Below are 23,422 nucleotides of genomic sequence, written 5' to 3'. Positions count from 1 at the left end.
CTAACCCTGACATAACCAGCGTTATCCTCTAAAATACGAATCGGAACATGCTTTTAATGACTGTTTCAGTGTGGTACCACATTACTACGTGATCCAAACCAGGAAAAGCCCAGGATCGGGCCAACAAGAATGCGCAAAATGCGAAAGTATGAGCCAGATGATTGCAGATACCAGAACTAACCCTGACATAACCAGCGTTATCCTCTAAAATACGAATCGGAACATGCTTTTAATGACTGTTTCAGTGTGGTACCACATTACTACGTGATCCAAACCAGGAATAGCCCAGGATCGGGCCAACAAGAATGCGCAAAATGCGAAAGTATGAGCCAGATGATTGCAAATACCAGAACTAACCCTGACATAACCAGCGTTATCCTCTAAAATACGAATCGGAACAAGCTTTTAATGTCTGTGTCAGTGTGGTACCACATTACTACGTGATCCAAACCAGGAAAAGCCCAGGATCGGGCCAACACGAATGCGCAAAATGCGAAAGTATGAGCCAGATGATTGCAAATACCAGAACTAACCCAGACATAACCAGCGTTATCCTCTAAAATATTAATCGCAACCAGGTTTAATTGACTGTTTCGGTGTGGCACTGCATTACTACGTGATCCAGACCAGAAAAAGGCCAGGATCTGGCCTACAGGTATGCGCAAAATGCGAAAGTACGAGCCAGATGAGGGCAAATCCCAGACCAAACCGAGACATAACCGGCGTTATCCTCTAAAATATTAATCGCAACCAGGTTTAATTTACTGTTTCGGTGTGGTACCGCATTACTACGTGATCCAAACCAGAAAAATCCCAGGATCGGGCCAACAAGAATGCGAGAAACGCGAAAGTACGAGCCAGATGAGGGAAAATCCCAGACCTAACCGAGACGTAACCGGCGTTATCCCCTAAAATATTAATCGCAACCAGGTTTAATTGACTGTTTCGGTGTGGAACCACATTACTACGGGATCCAAACCAGAAAAAACCCAGGATCTGGCCAACAAGTATGCGAAAAACGCGAAAGTATAAGCCAGATGATTGCAAATACCAGAACTAACCCAGGCATAACCAGCGTTATCCTCTAGAATACTAAGCGGAACCAGCTTCTATTGACTGTTTCAGTGTGGTACCACATTACTACGTGATCCAAACCAAAAAAAGGCCAGGATCTGGCCAGCAAGTATGCGAAAAACGCGAAAGTACGAGCCAGATGAGGACAAATCCGAGACCTACCCGAGACGTAACCGGTGTTATCCTCTAAAATATTAATCGCAACCAGTTTAATTAACTGTTTCGGTGTGGAACCTCATAACTACGGGATCCAAAACTGAAAAAACCCAGGATCTGGGTAACAAGTATGCGAAAAACGCGAAAGTATGAGCCAGATGATTGCAAATACCAGAACAATCCCAGGCATAACCAGCGTTATCCTCTAAAATACTAAGCGGATCCAGCTTTTTTTGACAGTGTGGTACCACATTACTACGTGATCCAAACCAGAAAAAGCCCAGGATCTGGCCAACAAGTAAGCGAAAGATGCGAAAGTACGAGCGACATGAGGGCAAATACTAGACCTAAACTAGACATAACCGGCGTTATCCTCTAAAATATTAATCGCAACCAGGTTTAATTGACTGTTTCGGTGTGGAACCACAATACGACGGGATCCAATCTACAAAAAACCCAAGACCTGGCCAACAAGTATGCGAAAAATGCTAAAGTATGAGCCAGATGAGGGCAAATACCAGACCTAACCCAGACATAACCGGCGTTATCCTCTAAAATATTAATCGCAACCAGGTTTAATTGACTGTTTCGGTGTGGAACCACATTACTACGTGATCCAAACCAGGAATAGCCCAGGATCGGGCCAACAAGAATGCGCACAATGCGAAAGTATGAGCCAGATGATTGCAAATACCAGAACTAACCCTGACATAACCAGCGTTATCCTCTAAAATACGAATCGGAACAAGCTTTTAATGACTGTTCCAGTGTGGTACCACATTACTACGTGATCCAAACCAGGAAAAGCCCAGGATCGGGCCAACACGAATGCGCAAAATGCGAAAGTATGAGCCAGATGATTGCAAATGCCAGAACTCACCCAGACATAACCAGCGTTATCCTCTAAAATATTAATCGCAACCAGGTTTAATTGACTGTTTCGGTGTGGCACTGCATTACTACGTGATCCAGACCAGAAAAAGGCCAGGATCTGGCCTACAGGTATGCGCAAAATGCGAAAGTACGAGCCAGATGAGGGCAAATCCCAGACCTAACCGAGACATAACCAGCGTTATCCTCTAAAATACGAATCGGAACAAGCTTTTAATGACTGTTTCAGTGTGGTACCACATTACTACGTGATCCAAACCAGGAAAAGCCCAGGATCGGGCCAACACGAATGCGCAAAATGCGAAAGTATGAGCCAGATGTTTGCAAATGCCAGAACTCACCCAGACATAACCAGCGTTATCCTCTAAAATATTAATCGCAACCAGGTTTAATTGACTGTTTCAGTGTGGTACCATATTACTAAGTGATCCAAACCAGAAAAAGCCCAGGATCGGGCCAACAAGAATGCGAAAAATGCGAAAGTACGAGCCTGATGAGGGAAAATCCCAGACCTAACCGAGACGTAACCGGCGTTATCCCCTAAAATATTAATCGCAACCAGGTATAATTGACTGTTTCGGTGTGGTACCGCATTGCTACGATGATCCAAACCAGAAAGAGGCCAGGATCTGGCCAACAAGTATGCGAAAAATGCGAAAGTATGAGCCAGATGATTGCAAATACCAGAACTAACCCAGACATAACCAGCGTTATCCTCTAAAATATTAATCGCAACCAGGTTTAATTGACTGTTTCAATGTGGTACCACAATACTACGTGATCCAAACCAGAAAAAGCCCAGGATCTGGCCAACAAGTATGCGAAAAACGCGAAAGTATATGCCAGATGATAGCATATACCAGAACTAACCCAGACATAACCAGCGTTATCCTCTAAAATACTAATCGGAACCAGCATCTATTGACCGTTTCAGTGTGGTACCACATTACTACGTGATCCGAACCAGAAAAAGGCTAGGATCAGGCCATCAAGTAAGCGAAAAACGCGAAAGTATGAGCCAGATGATTGCAAATACCAGAACTAACACAGACATAACCAGCGTTATCCTCTAAAATATTAATCGCAACCAGGTTTACTTGGCAGCTTCAGTGTGGTACCACATTACTACGTGATCCAAACCAGAAAAAGCCGAGGATCTGGCCAACAAGTATGCGAATAACGCGAAAGTATGTGCCAGATGATTGCAAATACCAGAACTAACACAGACATAACCAGCGTTATCCTCTAAAATACGAATCGGAACATGCTTTTAATGACTGTTTCAGTGTGGTACCACATTACTACGTGATCCAAACCAGGAATAGCCCAGGATCGGGCCAACAAGAATGCGCAAAATGCGAAAGTATGAGCCAGATGGTTGCAAATACCAGAACTAACCCTGACATAACCAGCGTTATCCTCTAAAATACGAATCGGAACAAGCTTTTAATGACTGTTTCAGTGTGGTACCACATTACTACGTGATCCAAACCAGGAAAAGCCCAGGATCGGGCCAACACGAATGCGCAAAATGCGAAAGTATGAGCCAGATGATTGCAAATACCAGAACTAACCCAGACATAACCAGCGTTATCCTCTAAAATATTAATCGCAACCAGGTTTAATTGACTGTTTCGGTGTGGCACTGCATTACTACGTGATCCAGACCAGAAAAAGGCCAGGATCTGGCCTACAGGTATGCGCAAAATGCGAAAGTGCGAGCCAGATGAGGGCAAATCCCAGACCAAACCGAGACATAACCGGCGTTATCCTCTAAAATATTAATCGCAACCAGGTTTAATTTACTGTTTCGGTGTGGTACCGCATTACTACGTGATCCAAACCAGAAAAAGGCCAGGATCTGGCCAACAAGTATGCGAAAAATGCGAAAGTATGAGCCAGATGATTGCAAATTCCAGAACTAACCCTGACATAACCAGCGTTATCCTCTAGAATACGAATCGGAACATGCTTTTAATGACTGTTTCAGTGTTGTAACACATTACTACGTGATCCAAACCAGAAAAATCCCAGGATCGGGCCAACAAGAATGCGAGAAACGCGAAAGTACGAGCCAGATGAGGGAAAATCCCAGACCTAACCGAGACGTAACCGGCGTTATCCCCTAAAATATTAATCGCAACCAGGTTTAATTGACTGTTTCGGTGTGGAACCACATTACTACGGGATCCAAACCAGAAAAAACCCAGGATCTGGCCAACAAGTATGCGAAAAACGCGAAAGTATAAGCCAGATGATTGCAAATACCAGAACTAACCCAGGCATAACCAGCGTTATCCTCTAGAATACTAAGCGGAACCAGCTTCTATTGACTGTTTCAGTGTGGTACCACATTACTACGTGATCCAAACCAAAAAAAGGCCAGGATCTGGCCAGCAAGTATGCGAAAAACGCGAAAGTACGAGCCAGATGAGGACAAATCCGAGACCTACCCGTGACGTAACCGGTGTTATCCTCTAAAATATTAATCGCAACCGGTTTAATTAACTGTTTCGGTGTGGAACCTCATAACTACGGGATCCAAAACTGAAAAAACCCAGGATCTGGGTAACAAGTATGCGACAAACGCGAAAGTATGAGCCAGATGATTGCAAATACCAGAACAATCCCAGGCATAACCAGCGTTATCCTCTAAAATACTAAGCGGAACCAGCTTTTATTGACAGTGTGGTACCACATTACTACGTGATCCAAACCAGAAAAAGCCCAGGATCTGGCCAACAAGTAAGCGAAAGATGCGAAAGTACGAGCCAGATGAGGGCAAATACCAGACCTAACTGAGACATAACTGGCGTTATCCTCGAAAATATTAATCGCAACCAGGTTCAGTTGACTGTTTCGGTGTGGAACCACATTACTACGGGATCCAAACCAGAAAAAACCCAGGATCTGGCCAACAACTATGAGAAAAACGCGAAAGTATGAGCCAGATGATTGCAAATACCAGAACTAACCCAGACAAAACCAGCGTTATCCTCTAAAATACTTTTCGGAACCAGCTTCTATTGACTGTTTCAGTGTGGTACCGCATTACTACGTGATTCAAACCAGAAAAGGGCCAGGGTCTGGCCAACAAGTGTGCGAAAAACGCGTAAGTATGAGCCAGATGATTGCAAATACCAGAACTAACACAGACATAACCAGCGTTATCCCCTAAAATACTAATCGGAACCTGCCTTTATTGACTGTTTCAGTGTGGTACCACATTACTACGGGATCCAAATCAGAAAAAGCCCAGGATCTGGCCAACAAGAATGCGAAAAATGCGAAAGTACGAGCCAGATGGGGGCAAATCCCAGACCTAACCGAGACATAACCAGCGTTATCCGCTAAAATATTAATAACAACCAGGTTTAATTGACTGTTTCGATGTGGTACCGCATTACTACGTGATTCAAACCAGAAAAGGGCCAGGGTCTGGCCAACAAGTGTGCGAAAAACGCGTAAGTATGAGCCAGATGATTGCAAATACCAGAACTAACACAGACATAACCAGCGTTATCCCCTAAAATACTAATCGGAACCTGCTTTTATTGACTGTTTCAGTGTGGTACTACATTACTACGGGATCCAAATCAGAAAAAGCCCAGGATCTGGCCAACAAGAATGCGAAAAATGCGAAAGTACGAGCCAGATGGGGGCAAATCCCAGACCTAACCGAGACATGACCAGCGTTATCCTCTAAAATACTGATCGGAACCAGCTTCTATTGACTGTTTCGGTGTGGAACCACATTACTACGTGATCCAAACCAGGAAAAGGCCAGGATCTGGCCAACAAGTATGCGAAAAACGTGATAGTACGAGCCAGATGAGGACAAATCCCAGACCTACCCGAGACATAACCGGCGTTATCCTCTAAAATATTAATCGCAACCAGTTTAATTGAGTGTTCCGGTGTGGAACCTCATTACTACGGGATCCAAAACAGAAAAAGCACAGGATCTGGCCAACTAGTATGCGAAAAACGCGGAAGTATGTGCCAGATGATAGCAAATACCAGAACTAACCCAGACATAACCAGCGTTATCCTCTAAAATACTTATAGGAACCAGCTTCTATTCACTGTTTCAGTGTGGTACCACATTGCTACGTGATCCAAACCAGAAATGGGCCAGGGTCTGGCCAACAAGTATGCGAAAAATGGGAATGTCCGAGGCAGGTGAGGGCAAATACCAGACCTAACCGAGACATAACCGGCGTTATCCTCTAAAATATTAATCGCAACCAGGTTCAATTGACTGTTTCTGTGTGGAACCACATTACTACGGGATCCAAACCAGAAAAAACCCAGGATCTGGCCAACAACTATGAGAAAAACGCAAAAGTACGAGCCAGATGTGGGCAAATCCCAGACCTAACCGAGACATAACCAGCGTTATCCTCTAAAATATTAATCGCAACCAGGTTTAATTGACTGTTTCGGTGTGGTACCGCATTACTACGTGATCCAAACCAGAGAAAGGCCAGGATCTGGCCAACAAGGATGAGAAAAATGCGAATATATGATCCAGATGAGGGCAAATCCCAGGAAAAACCGAGACATAACCGGCGTTATCCTCTAAAATATTAATCGCAAGCAGGTTTAATTGACTGTTTCGGTGTGGTGACGCATTACTACGTGATCCAAACCAGAAAAAGGCCAGGATCTGGCCAACCAGTATGCGAAAAATGCGAAAGTACGAGCCAGATGAGGACAAATCCCAGACCTACCCGAGACGTAACCGGTGTTATCCTCTAAAATATTAATCGCAACCGGTTTAATTAACTGTTTCGGTGTGGAACCTCATAACTACGGGATCCAAAACTGAAAAAACCCAGGATCTGGGTAACAAGTATGCGACAAACGCGAAAGTATGAGCCAGATGATTGCAAATACCAGAAGAATCCCAGGCATAACCAGCGTTATCCTCTAAAATACTAAGCGGAACCAGCTTTTATTGACAGTGTGGTACCACATTACTACGTGATCCAAACCAGAAAAAGCCCAGGATGTGGCCAACAAGTAAGCGAAAGATGCGAAAGTACGAGCGACATGAGGGCAAATACTAGACCTAACCTAGACATAACCGGCGTTATCCTCTAAAATATTAATCGCAACCAGGTTTAATTGACTGTTTCGGTGTGGAACCACAATACGACGGGATCCAATCTACAAAAAACCCAAGACCTGGCCAACAAGTATGCGAAAAATGCGAAAGTATGAGCCAGATGAGGGCAAATACCAGACCTAACCCAGACATAACCGGCGTTATCCTCTAAAATATTAATCGCAACCAGGTTTAATTGACTGTTTCGGTGTGGAACCACATTACTACGTGATCCAAACCAGGAATAGCCCAGGATCGGGCCAACAAGAATGCGCACAATGCGAAAGTATGAGCCAGATGATTGCAAATACCAGAACTAACCCTGACATAACCAGCGTTATCCTCTAAAATACGAATCGGAACAAGCTTTTAATGACTGTTTCAGTGTGGTACCACATTACTACGTGATCCAAACCAGGAAAAGCCCAGGATCGGGCCAACACGAATGCGCAAAATGCGAAAGTATGAGCCAGATGATTGCAAATGCCAGAACTCACCCAGACATAACCAGCGTTATCCTCTAAAATATTAATCGCAACCAGGTTTAATTGACTGTTTCGGTGTGGCACTGCATTACTACGTGATCCAGACCAGAAAAAGGCCAGGATCTGGCCTACAGGTATGCGCAAAATGCGAAAGTACGAGCCAGATGAGGGCAAATACCAGACCTAACTGAGACATAACTGGCGTTATCCTCGAAAATATTAATCGCAACCAGGTTCAGTTGACTGTTTCGGTGTGGAACCACATTACTACGGGATCCAAACCAGAAAAAACCCAGGATCTGGCCAACAACTATGAGAAAAACGCGAAAGTATGAGCCAGATGATTGCAAATACCAGAACTAACCCAGACAAAACCAGTGTTATCCTCTAAAATACTTATCGGAACCAGCTTCTATTGACTGTTTCAGTGTGGTACCGCATTACTACGTGATTCAAACCAGAAAAGGGCCAGGGTCTGGCCAACAAGTGTGCGAAAAACGCGTAAGTATGAGCCAGATGAATGCAAATACCAGAACTAACACAGACATAACCAGCGTTATCCCCTAAAATACTAATCGGAACCTGCTTTTATTGACTGTTTCAGTGTGGTACCACATTACTACGGGATCCAAATCAGAAAAAGCCCAGGATCTGGCCAACAAGAATGCGAAAAATGCGAAAGTACGAGCCAGATGGGGGCAAATCCCAGACCTAACCGAGACATAACCAGCGTTATCCGCTAAAATATTAATAACAACCAGGTTTAATTGACTGTTTCGATGTGGTACCGCATTACTACGTGATTCAAACCAGAAAAGGGCCAGGGTCTGGCCAACAAGTGTGCGAAAAACGCGTAAGTATGAGCCAGATGATTGCAAATACCAGAACTAACACAGACATAACCAGCGTTATCCCCTAAAATACTAATCGGAACCTGCTTTTATTGACTGTTTCAGTGTGGTACCACATTACTACGGGATCCAAATCAGAAAAAGCCCAGGATCTGGCCAACAAGAATGCGAAAAATGCGAAAGTACGAGCCAGATGGGGGCAAATCCCAGACCTAACCGAGACATAACCAGCGTTATCCGCTAAAATATTAATAACAACCAGGTTTAATTGACTGTTTCGATGTGGTACCGCATTACTACGTGATTCAAACCAGAAAAAGCACAGGATCTGGCCAACTAGTATGCGAAAAACGCGGAAGTATGTGCCAGATGATAGCAAATACCAGAACTAACCCAGACATAACCAGCGTTATCCTCTAAAATACTTATAGGAACCAGCTTCTATTCACTGTTTCAGTGTGGTACCACATTGCTACGTGATCCAAACCAGAAATGGGCCAGGGTCTGGCCAACAAGTATGCGAAAGTGGGAATGTCCGAGCCAGATGAGGGCAAATACCAGACCTAACCGAGACATAACCGGCGTTATCCTCTAAAATATTAATCGCAACCAGGTTCAATTGACTGTTTCTGTGTGGAACCACATTACTACGGGATCCAAACCAGAAAAAACCCAGGATCTGGCCAACAACTATGAGAAAAACGCAAAAGTACGAGCCAGATGTGGGCAAATCCCAGACCTAACCGAGACATAACCAGCGTTATCCTCTAAAATATTAATCGCAACCAGGTTTAATTGACTGTTTCGGTGTGGTACCGCATTACTACGTGATCCAAACCAGAGAAAGGCCAGGATCTGGCCAACAAGGATGAGAAAAATGCGAATATATGATCCAGATGAGGGCAAATCCCAGGAAAAACCGAGACATAACCGGCGTTATCCTCTAAAATATTAATCGCAAGCAGGTTTAATTGACTGTTTCGGTGTGGTGACGCATTACTACGTGATCCAAACCAGAAAAAGGCCAGGATCTGGCCAACCAGTATGCGAAAAATGCGAAAGTACGAGCCAGATGAGGACAAATCCCAGACCTACCCGAGACATAACCGGCGTTATCCTTTAAAATATTAATCTCAACCAGGTTTAATTGACCGTTTCTTTGTGGAACCACATTACTACGTGATCCAAACCCGAAAAGGGCCAGGATCTGGCCAACAAGTATGCGAAAAATGCGAAAGTACGAGCCAGATGAGGGAAAATCCCAGACCTAACCCAGACATAACCGGCGTTATCCTCTAAAATGTTATTCGCAACCAGGTTTAATTGACTGTTTGAGTCTGGTGCAACTTTACTACGTGATCCAAACCAGAAAAAACCCAGGATCTGGTCAACAAGTATGCGAAAAATGCGAAAGTATGAGCCAGATGATTGCAAATACCAGAACTAACCCAGACATAACCGGCGTTATCCCGTAAAATATTAATCGCAACCAGGTTTAATTGACTGTTTCGGTGTGGTACCGCATTACTACGTGATCCAAACCAGAGAAAGGCCAGGATCTGGCCAACAAGGATGAGAAAAATGCGAATATATGATCCAGATGATTGCAAATACCAGAACTAACCCTGACATAACCAGCGTTATCATCTAAAATATTAATCGCAACCAGGTTTAATTGACTGTTTCAGTGTGGTACCACATTACTACGTGATCCAAACCAGAAAAAGCCCAGGATCTGGCCAACAAGTATGCGAAAAACGCGAATATATGAGCCATCTCATGATTGCAAATACCAGAACTAACCCTGACATAACCAGCGTTATCCCCTAAAATACGCATCGGAACATGCTTTTAATGACTGGCTCAGTGTGGTACCATATTACTACGTGATCCAAACCAGAAAAAGCCCAGGATCGGGCCAACAAGAATGCGAAAAATGCGAAAGTACGAGCCTGATGAGGGAAAATCCCAGACCTAACCGAGACGTAACCGGCGTTATCCCCTAAAATATTAATCGCAACCAGGTATAATTGACTGTTTCGGTGTGGTACCGCATTGCTACGATGATCCAAACTAGAAAGAGGCCAGGATCTGACCAACAAGTATGCGAAAAATGCGAAAGTATGAGCCAGATGATTGCAAATACCAGAACTAACCCAGACATAACCAGCGTTATCCTCTAAAATAATAATCGCAACCAGGTTTAATTGACTGTTTCAATGTGGTACCACAATACTACGTGATCCAAACCAGAAAAAGCCCAGGATCTGGCCAACAAGTATGCGAAAAACGCGAAAGTATATGCCAGATGATAGCATATACCAGAACTAACCCAGACATAACCAGCGTTATCCTCTAAAATACTGATCGGAACCAGCTTCTATTGACCGTTTCAGTGTGGTACCACATTACTACGTGATCCGAACCAGAAAAAGGCTAGGATCAGGCCATCAAGTAAGCGAAAAACGCGAAAGTATGAGCCAGATGATTGCAAATACCAGAACTAACACAGACATAACCAGCGTTATCCTCTAAAATATTAATCGCAACCAGGTTTACTTGACAGCTTCAGAGTGGTACCACATTACTACGTGATCCAAACCAGAAAAAGCCGAGGATCTGGCCAACAAGTATGCGAATAACGCGAAAGTATATGCCAGATGATTGCAAATACCAGAACTAACACAGACATAACCAGCGTTATCCTCTAAAATACTAATCGGAACCAGGTTTAATTGACTGTTTCGGTGTGGTGCCGCATTACTACGTGATCCAAAACAGAAAAAGGCCAGGGTCTGGCCAACAAGTATGCGAAAAACGCGAAAGTACGAGCCAGATGGGGGCAAATCCCAGACCTAACTGAGACATAACCAGCGTTATCCCCTAAAATATTAATCGCAACCAGGTATAATTGACTGTTTCAGTGTGGTACCACATTACTACGTGATCCAAACCAGGAAAAGCCCAGGATCGGGCCAACAAGAATGCGCAAAATGCGAAAGTATGAGCCAGATGATTGCAAATACCAGAACTAACCCTGACATAACCAGCGTTATCCTCTAAAATACGAATCGGAACATGCTTTTAATGACTGTTTCAGTGTGGTACCACATTACTACGTGATCCAAACCAGGAAAAGCCCAGGATCGGGCCAACAAGAATGCGCAAAATGCGAAAGTATGAGCCAGATGATTGCAAGTACCAGAACTAACCCTGACATAACCAGCGTTATCCTCTAAAATACGAATAGGAACATGCTTTTAATGACTGTTTCAGTGTGGCACCACATTACTACGTGATCCAAACCACGAAAAGCCCAGGATCGGGCCAACAAGAATGCGCAAAATGCGAAAGTATGAGCCAGATGATTGCAAATACCAGAACTAACCCAGACATAACCAGCGTTATCCTCTAAAATATTAATCGCAACCAGGTTTAATTGACTGTTTCGGTGTGGCACTGCATTACTACGTGATCCAGACCAGAAAAAGGCCAGGATCTGGCCTACAAGTATGCGCAAAATGCGAAAGTACGAGCCAGATGAGGGCAAATCCCGGACCAAACCGAGACATAACCGGCGTTATCCTCTAAAATATTAATCGCAACCAGGTTTAATTGACTGTTTCGGTGTGGTACAGCATTACTACGTGATCCAAACCAGAAAAAGGCCAGGATCTGGCCAACAAGTATGCGAAAAATGCGAAAGTATGACCCAGATGATTGCAAATTCCAGAACTAACCCTGACATAACCAGCGTTATCCTCTAGAATACGAATCGGAACATGCTTTTAATGACTGTTTCAGTGTTGTAACACGTTACTACGTGATCCAAACCAGAAAAATCCCAGGATCGGGCCAACAAGAATGCGAGAAACGCGAAAGTACGAGCCAGATGAGGACAAATCCCAGACCTACCCGAGACGTAACCGGTGTTATCCTCTATAATATTAATCGCAACCAGTTTAATTAACTGTTTCGGTGTGGAACCTCATAACTACGGGATCCAAAACTGAAAAAACCCAGGATCTGGCTAACAAGTATGCGAAAAACGCGAAAGTATGAGCCAGATGATTGCAAATACCAGAACAATCCCAGGCATAACCAGCGTTATCCTCTAAAATACTAAGCGGAACCAGCTTTTATTGACAGTGTGGTACCACATTACTACGTGATCCAAACCAGAAAAAGCCCAGGATCTGGCCAACAAGTATGCGAAACGTGCGAAAGTACGAGGCAGATGAGGGCAAATCCCAGACCTAACCGTGACATAACCGGCGTTATCCACTAAAATCTTTATCGCAACCAGGTTTAATTAACTGTTTCGGTGTGGTACCGCATTACTACGTGATCCAAACCATAAAAAGGCGAGGATGAGGCCAACAAGTAAGCGAAAGATGCGAAAGTACGAGCGACATGAGGGCAAATACTAGACCTAACCTAGACATAACCGGCGTTATCCTCTAGAATATTAATCGCAACCAGATTTAATTGACTGTTTCGGTGTGGAACCACAATATGACGGGATCCAATCTACAAAAAACCCAAGACCTGGCCAACAAGAATGCGAAAAATGCGATAGTCCGAGCCAGATGAGGGCAAATACCAGACCTAACCGAGACATAACTGGCGTTATCCTCGAAATTGACTGTTTCGGTGTGGAACCACATCACTACGGGATCCAAACCAGAAAAAACCCAGGATCTGGCCAACAACTATGAGAAAAACGCGAAAGTATGAGCCAGATGATTGCAAATACCAGAACTAACCCAGACAAAACCAGCGTTATCCTCTAAAATACTTATCGGAACCAGCTTCTATTGACTGTTTCAGTGTGGTACCACATTACTACGTGATTCAAACCAGAAAAGGGCCAGGGTCTGGCCAACAAGTGTGCGAAAAACGCGTAAGTATGAGCCAGATGATTGCAAATACCAGAACTAACACAGACATAACCAGCGTTATCCCCTAAAATACTAATCGGAACCAGTTTAATTGAGTGTTCCGGTGTGGAACCTCATTACTACGGGATCGAAAACAGAAAAAGCACAGGACCTGTCCAACTAGTATGCGAAAAACGCGGAAGTATGTGCCAGATGATAGCAAATACCAGAACTAACCCAGACATAACCAGCGTTATCCTCTAAAATACTTATAGGAACCAGCTTCTATTCACTGTTTCAGTGTGGCACCACATTGCTACGTGATCCAAACCAGAAATGGGCCAGGGTCTGGCCAACAAGTATGCGAAAAATGGGAATGTCCGAGCCAGATGAGGGCAAATACCAGACCTAACCGAGACATAACCGGCGTTATCCTCTAAAATATTAATCGCAACCAGGTTCAATTGACTGTTTCTGTGTGGAACCACATTACTACGGGATCCAAACCAGAAAAAACCCAGGATCTGGCCAACAACTATGAGAAAGACGCAAAAGTACGAGCCAGATGTGGGCAAATCCCAGACCTAACCGAGACATAACCAGCGTTATCCTCTAAAATATTAATCGCAACCAGGTTTAATTGACTGTTTCGGTGTTGTACCGCATTACTACGTGATCCAAACCAGAGAGAGGCCAGGATCTGGCCAACAAGAATGCGAAAAAAGCGAAAGTACGAGCCAGATGTGGGCAAATACCAGAACTAACCCAGACATAACCAGCGTTATCCTCTAATATACTGATCGGAACCAGCTTCTATTGGCTGTTTCAGTGTGGTACCACATTACTACGTGATCCAAACCAGAAAAAGGCCAGGATCTGGCCAACAAGTATGCGAAAAACGTGAAAGTACGAGCCAGATGAGGACAAATCCCAGACCTACCTGAGACATAACTGGCGTTTTCCTCTAAAATATTAATCTCAACCAGGTTTAATTGACTGTTTCGTTGTGGAACCACATTACTACGGGATCCAAACCAGAAAAAACCCAGAATCTGGCCAACAAGTATGCGAAAAATGCGAAAGTATGAGCTACATGATTGCAAATACCAGAACTAACCCAGACATAACCGGCGTTATCCCCTAAAATATTAATCTCAACCAGGTTTAATTGACTGTTTCGGTGTGGTACCGCATTACTACGTGATCCAAACCAGAGAAAGGCCAGGATCTGGCCAACAAGGATGAGAAAAATGCGAATATATGATCCAGATGAGGGCAAATCCCAGGAAAAACCGAGACATAACCGGCGTTATCCTCTAAAATATTAATCGCAAGCAGGTTTAATTGACTGTTTCGGTGTGGTGACGCATTACTACGTGATCCAAACCAGAAAAAGGCCAGGATCTGGCCAACCAGTATGCGAAAAATGCGAAAGTACGAGCCAGATGAGGACAAATCCCAGACCTACCCGAGACATAACCGGCGTTATCCTTTAAAATATTAATCTCAACCAGGTTTAATTGACCGTTTCTTTGTGGAACCACATTACTACGTGATCCAAACTAGAAAAGGGCCAGGATCTGGCCAACAAGTATGCGAAAAATGCGAAAGTACGAGCCAGATGAGGGAAAATCCCAGACCTAACCCAGACATAACCGGCGTTATCCTCTAAAATGTTATTCGCAACCAGGTTTAATTGACTGTTTGAGTCCGGTGCAACTTTACTACGTGATCCAAACCAGAGAAAGGCCAGGATCTGGCCAACAAGGATGAGAAAAATGCGAATATATGATCCAGATGATTGCAAATACCAGAACTAACCCTGACATAACCAACGTTATCATCTAAAATATTAATCGCAACCAGGTATAATTGACTGTTTCGGTGTGGTACCACATTACTACGTGATCCAAACCAGAAAAGGGCCACGGTCTGGCCAACAAGTGTGCGAAAAACGCGAAAGTATGAGCCAGATGATTGCTAATACCAGAACTAACACAGACATAACCAGCGTTATCCTCTAAAATACTAATCGGAACCAGCTTTTATTGACTGTTTCAGTGTGGTACCACATTACTACGTGATCCAAACCAGAAAAAGCCCAGGATCTGGCCAAGAAGTATGCGAAAAACGCGAATATATGAGCCAGATGATTGCAAATACCAGAACTAACCCTGACATAACCAGCGTTATCCTCTAAAATACGAATCGGAACATGCTTTTAATGACTGTTTCAGTTTGATACCACATTACTACGTGATCCAAACCAGGAAAAGCCCAGGATCTGGCCAACCAGTATGCGAAAAATGCGAAAGTACGAGCCAGATGAGGGAAAATCCCAGACCTAACCGAGACGTAACCGGCGTTATCCCCTAAAATATTAATCGCAACCAGGTATAATTGACTGTTTCGGTGTGGTACCGCATCACTACGTGATCCAAACCATAAAAAGGCTAGGATGAGGCCAACAAGTAAGCGAAAGATGCAAAAGTACGAGCGACCTGAGGGTAAATACTAGACCTAACCTAGACATAACCGGCGTAATCCTCTAAAATATTAATCGCAACCTGGTTTAATTGACTGTTTCGGTGTGGAACCACAATACGACGGGATCCAATCTACAAAAAACCAAAGATCTGGCCAACAAGTATGCGAAAAATGCGAAAGTATGAGCCAGATGATTGCAAATACCAGAACTAACCCAGACGTAACCAGCGTTATCCTCTAAGATACTTGTCGGAACCAGCTTCTATTGACTGTTTCAGTGTGGTACCACATTACTACGTGATCAAACCAGAAAAACCCAGGATCTGGCCAACAACTATGAGAAAAACGCGAAAGTATGAGCCAGATGATTGCAAGTACCAGAACTATCCCAGACATAACCAGCGTTATCCTCTAAAATATTATTCGCAACCAGGTTTAATTGACTGTTTCAGTCTGGTACCACTTTACTACGTGGTCCAAGCCAGAAGAAGGGCAGGATCTGGCTAACAAGTATGCGAAAAACGCGAAAGCATTTGCCAGACGATAGCAAATACCAGAACTAACCCAGACATAACCAGCGTTATCCTCTAAAATACTTATAGGAACCAGCTTCTATTGACTGTTTCAGTGTGGTACCACATTACAACGTGATCCAAACCAGAAACGGGCCAGGGTCTGGCCAACAAGTATGCGATAAATGGGAAAGTCCGAGCCAGATGAGGGCAAATACCAGACCTAACCGAGACATAACCGGCGTTATCCTCTAATATATTAATCGCATCCAGGTTCAATTGACTGTTTCGGTGTGGAACCACATTACTACGGGATCCAAACCAGAAAAAACCCAGGATCTGGCCAACAACTATGAGAAAAACGCGAAAGTACGAGCCAGATTGGGGCAAATCCCAGACCTAACCGAGACATAACCAGCGTTATCCTCTAAAATATTAATCGCAACCAGGTTTAATTGACTGTTTCGGTGTTGTACCGCATTACTACGTGATCCAAACCAGAGAGAGGCCAGGATCTGGCCAACAAGAATGCGAAAAAAGCGAAAGTACGAGCCAGATGTGGGCAAATCCCAGACCTACCCGAGACATAACCGGCGTTATCCTCTAAAATATTAATCGCAACCAGGTTTAATTGACTGTTTCAGTGTGGTACCACATTACTACGTGATCCAAACCAGAAAAAGCCCAGGATCTGGCCAACAAGTATGCGAAAAACGCGAATGTATGAGCTAGATGATTGCAAATACCATAACTAACCCAGACATAACCAGCGCTATCCTCTAAAATACTGATCGGAATCAGCTTCTATTGACTGTTTCAGTGTGGTACCACATTACTACGTGATCCAAACCAGAAAAAGGCCAGGATCTGGCCAACAAGTATGCGAAAAATGCGAAAGTATGAGCCAGATGATTGCAAATACCAGAACTAACCCAGACATAACCGGCGTTATCCCCTAAAATATTAATCGCAACCAGGTTTAATTGACCGTTTCGGTGTGGTACCGCATTACTACGTGATCCAAACCAGAGAAAGGCCAGGATCTGGCCAACAAGGATGAGAAAAATGCGAATATATGATCCAGATGATTGCAAATACCAGAACTAACCCTGACATAACCAGCGTTATCATCTAAAATATTAATCGCAACCAGGTATAATTGACTGTTTCGGTGTGGTACCACATTACTACGTGATCCAAACCAGAAAAGGGCCAGGATCGGGCCAACAAGAATGCGAAAAATGCGAAAGTACGAGCCAGATGAGGGAAAATCCCAGAGCTAGCCCAGACATAACCGGCGTCTTCCTCTAAAATATTATTCGCAACCAGGTTTAATTGACTGTTTGAGTCAGGTGCAACTTTACTACGTGATCCAAACCAGAAAAAGCCCAGGATCTGGCCAACAAGTATGCGAAAAATGCGAAAGAACGCGCCAGATGAGGGCAAATACCAGACCTAACCCAGACATAACCGGCGTTATCCGCTAAAATATTAATCTCAACCAGGTTCAATTGACTGTTTCGTTGTGGAACCACATTACTATGTGATCCAAACCAGAAAAGGGCCAGGGTCTGGCCAACAAGTGTGCGAAGAACGCGAAAGTATGAGCCAGATGATTGCAAATACCAGAACTAACCCAGACGTAACCAGCGTTATCCTCTAAGATACTTATCGGAACCAGCTTCTATTGACTGTTTCAGTGTGGTACCACATTACTACGTGATCCAAACCAGACAAGGGCCAGGGTCTGGCCAACTAGTGTGCGAAAAACGCGAAAGTATGAGCCAGATGATTGCTAATACCAGAACTAACACAGACATAACCAGCGTTATCCTCTAAAATACTAATCGGAACCAGCTTTTATTGACTGTTTCAGTGTGGTACCACATTACTACGTGATCCAAACCAGAGAAAGGCCAGGATCTGGCCAACAAGGATGAGAAAAATGCGAATATATGATCCAGATGATTGCAAATACCAGAACTAACCCTGACATAACCAGCGTTATCATCTAAAATATTAATCGCAACCAGGTATAATTGACTGTTTCGTGTGGTACCGCATTGCTACGATGATCCAAACCAGAAAAAGGCCATGATCTGGCCAACAAGTATGCGAAAATTGCGAAAGTATGAGCCAGATGATTGCAAATACCAGAACTATGCCTGACATAACCGGCGTTATCCTCTAAAATATTAATCGCAACCAGGTTTAATTGACTGTTTCAGTGTGGTACCACATTACTACGTGATCCAAACCAGAAAAAGCCCAGGATCTGGCCAACAAGTATGCGAAAAATGTGGAAGTATGAGCCAGATGATTCGAAATACCAGAACTAACCCAGACATAACCAGCGTTATCCTCTAAAATATTAATCGCAACGAGGTTTAATTGACAGTATCGGTGTGGTACTGCATTACTACGTGATCCAGACCAGAAAAAGGCCAGGATCTGGCCATCAAGAATGCGCAAAATGCGAAAGTATGAGCCAGATGATTGCAAATTCCAGAACTATGCCTGACATAACCCGCGTTATCCTCTAAAATACGAATCGGAACATGCTTTTAATGACTGTTTCAGTGTGGTAACACATTACTACGAGATCCAAACCAGAAAAATCCCAGGATCGGGCCAACAAGAATGCGAGAAACGCGAAAGTACGAACCACATGAGGGAAAATCCCAGAAAAAACCGAGACATAACCGGCGTTTAGCTCTAAAATATTAATCGCAACCAGGTTTAATTGACTGTTTCGGTGTGGTGACGCATTACTACGTGATCCAAACCAGAAAAAGGCCAGGATCTGGCCAACAAGTATGCGAAAAACGTGAAAGTACGAGTCAGATGAGGACAAATCCCAGACCTACCCGAGACATAACCGGCGTTATCCTCTAAAATATTAATCGCAACCAGTTTAATTGACTGTTTCGGTGTGGAACCTCATTACTACGTGATCCAAACCAGATAAAGCCCAGGATCTGGCCAACAAGTATGAGAAAAATGCGAAAGTTCGAGCCAGATGAGGGCAAGTACCAGACCTAACCCAGACAAAACCGGCGTTATCCCCTAAAATATTAATCGCAATCAGGTATAATTGACCGTTTCTTTGTGGAACCACATTACTACGTGATCCAAACTAGAAAAGGGCCAGGATCTGGCCAACAAGTATGCGAAAAATGCGAAAGTACGAGCCAGATGAGGGAAAATCCCAGACCTAACCCAGACATAACCGGCGTTATCCTCTAAAATGTTATTCGCAACCAGGTTTAATTGACTGTTTGAGTCCGGTGCAACTTTACTACGTGATCCAAACCAGAGAAAGGCCAGGATCTGGCCAACAAGGATGAGAAAAATGCGAATATATGATCCAGATGATTGCAAATACCAGAACTAACCCTGACATAACCAACGTTATCATCTAAAATATTAATCGCAACCAGGTATAATTGACTGTTTCGGTGTGGTACCACATTACTACGTGATCCAAACCAGAAAAGGGCCACGGTCTGGCCAACAAGTGTGCGAAAAACGCGAAAGTATGAGCCAGATGATTGCTAATACCAGAACTAACACAGACATAACCAGCGTTATCCTCTAAAATACTAATCGGAACCAGCTTTTATTGACTGTTTCAGTGTGGTACCACATTACTACGTGATCCAAACCAGAAAAAGCCCAGGATCTGGCCAAGAAGTATGCGAAAAACGCGAATATATGAGCCAGATGATTGCAAATACCAGAACTAACCCTGACATAACCAGCGTTATCCTCTAAAATACGAATCGGAACATGCTTTTAATGACTGTTTCAGTTTGATACCACATTACTACGTGATCCAAACCAGGAAAAGCCCAGGATCTGGCCAACCAGTATGCGAAAAATGCGAAAGTACGAGCCAGATGAGGGAAAATCCCAGACCTAACCGAGACGTAACCGGCGTTATCCCCTAAAATATTAATCGCAACCAGGTATAATTGACTGTTTCGGTGTGGTACCGCATCACTACGTGATCCAAACCATAAAAAGGCTAGGATGAGGCCAACAAGTAAGCGAAAGATGCAAAAGTACGAGCGACCTGAGGGTAAATACTAGACCTAACCTAGACATAACCGGCGTAATCCTCTAAAATATTAATCGCAACCTGGTTTAATTGACTGTTTCGGTGTGGAACCACAATACGACGGGATCCAATCTACAAAAAACCAAAGATCTGGCCAACAAGTATGCGAAAAATGCGAAAGTATGAGCCAGATGATTGCAAATACCAGAACTAACCCAGACGTAACCAGCGTTATCCTCTAAGATACTTGTCGGAACCAGCTTCTATTGACTGTTTCAGTGTGGTACCACATTACTACGTGATCAAACCAGAAAAACCCAGGATCTGGCCAACAACTATGAGAAAAACGCGAAAGTATGAGCCAGATGATTGCAAGTACCAGAACTATCCCAGACATAACCAGCGTTATCCTCTAAAATATTATTCGCAACCAGGTTTAATTGACTGTTTCAGTCTGGTACCACTTTACTACGTGGTCCAAGCCAGAAGAAGGGCAGGATCTGGCTAACAAGTATGCGAAAAACGCGAAAGCATTTGCCAGACGATAGCAAATACCAGAACTAACCCAGACATAACCAGCGTTATCCTCTAAAATACTTATAGGAACCAGCTTCTATTGACTGTTTCAGTGTGGTACCACATTACAACGTGATCCAAACCAGAAACGGGCCAGGGTCTGGCCAACAAGTATGCGATAAATGGGAAAGTCCGAGCCAGATGAGGGCAAATACCAGACCTAACCGAGACATAACCGGCGTTATCCTCTAATATATTAATCGCATCCAGGTTCAATTGACTGTTTCGGTGTGGAACCACATTACTACGGGATCCAAACCAGAAAAAACCCAGGATCTGGCCAACAACTATGAGAAAAACGCGAAAGTACGAGCCAGATTGGGGCAAATCCCAGACCTAACCGAGACATAACCAGCGTTATCCTCTAAAATATTAATCGCAACCAGGTTTAATTGACTGTTTCGGTGTTGTACCGCATTACTACGTGATCCAAACCAGAGAGAGGCCAGGATCTGGCCAACAAGAATGCGAAAAAAGCGAAAGTACGAGCCAGATGTGGGCAAATCCCAGACCTACCCGAGACATAACCGGCGTTATCCTCTAAAATATTAATCGCAACCAGGTTTAATTGACTGTTTCAGTGTGGTACCACATTACTACGTGATCCAAACCAGAAAAAGCCCAGGATCTGGCCAACAAGTATGCGAAAAACGCGAATGTATGAGCTAGATGATTGCAAATACCATAACTAACCCAGACATAACCAGCGCTATCCTCTAAAATACTGATCGGAATCAGCTTCTATTGACTGTTTCAGTGTGGTACCACATTACTACGTGATCCAAACCAGAAAAAGGCCAGGATCTGGCCAACAAGTATGCGAAAAATGCGAAAGTATGAGCCAGATGATTGCAAATACCAGAACTAACCCAGACATAACCGGCGTTATCCCCTAAAATATTAATCGCAACCAGGTTTAATTGACCGTTTCGGTGTGGTACCGCATTACTACGTGATCCAAACCAGAGAAAGGCCAGGATCTGGCCAACAAGGATGAGAAAAATGCGAATATATGATCCAGATGATTGCAAATACCAGAACTAACCCTGACATAACCAGCGTTATCATCTAAAATATTAATCGCAACCAGGTATAATTGACTGTTTCGGTGTGGTACCACATTACTACGTGATCCAAACCAGAAAAGGGCCAGGATCGGGCCAACAAGAATGCGAAAAATGCGAAAGTACGAGCCAGATGAGGGAAAATCCCAGAGCTAGCCCAGACATAACCGGCGTCTTCCTCTAAAATATTATTCGCAACCAGGTTTAATTGACTGTTTGAGTCAGGTGCAACTTTACTACGTGATCCAAACCAGAAAAAGCCCAGGATCTGGCCAACAAGTATGCGAAAAATGCGAAAGAACGCGCCAGATGAGGGCAAATACCAGACCTAACCCAGACATAACCGGCGTTATCCGCTAAAATATTAATCTCAACCAGGTTCAATTGACTGTTTCGTTGTGGAACCACATTACTATGTGATCCAAACCAGAAAAGGGCCAGGGTCTGGCCAACAAGTGTGCGAAGAACGCGAAAGTATGAGCCAGATGATTGCAAATACCAGAACTAACCCAGACGTAACCAGCGTTATCCTCTAAGATACTTATCGGAACCAGCTTCTATTGACTGTTTCAGTGTGGTACCACATTACTACGTGATCCAAACCAGACAAGGGCCAGGGTCTGGCCAACTAGTGTGCGAAAAACGCGAAAGTATGAGCCAGATGATTGCTAATACCAGAACTAACACAGACATAACCAGCGTTATCCTCTAAAATACTAATCGGAACCAGCTTTTATTGACTGTTTCAGTGTGGTACCACATTACTACGTGATCCAAACCAGAGAAAGGCCAGGATCTGGCCAACAAGGATGAGAAAAATGCGAATATATGATCCAGATGATTGCAAATACCAGAACTAACCCTGACATAACCAGCGTTATCATCTAAAATATTAATCGCAACCAGGTATAATTGACTGTTTCGTGTGGTACCGCATTGCTACGATGATCCAAACCAGAAAAAGGCCATGATCTGGCCAACAAGTATGCGAAAATTGCGAAAGTATGAGCCAGATGATTGCAAATACCAGAACTATGCCTGACATAACCGGCGTTATCCTCTAAAATATTAATCGCAACCAGGTTTAATTGACTGTTTCAGTGTGGTACCACATTACTACGTGATCCAAACCAGAAAAAGCCCAGGATCTGGCCAACAAGTATGCGAAAAATGTGGAAGTATGAGCCAGATGATTCGAAATACCAGAACTAACCCAGACATAACCAGCGTTATCCTCTAAAATATTAATCGCAACGAGGTTTAATTGACAGTATCG

The sequence above is a fragment of the Colletes latitarsis genome, unplaced genomic scaffold, assembly GCF_051014445.1.
Source record: "Colletes latitarsis isolate SP2378_abdomen unplaced genomic scaffold, iyColLati1 scaffold0025, whole genome shotgun sequence".
Classification (NCBI taxonomy): Eukaryota; Metazoa; Arthropoda; class Insecta; order Hymenoptera; family Colletidae; genus Colletes; species Colletes latitarsis.
Note: the sequence above shows the minus strand (reverse complement) of the source record.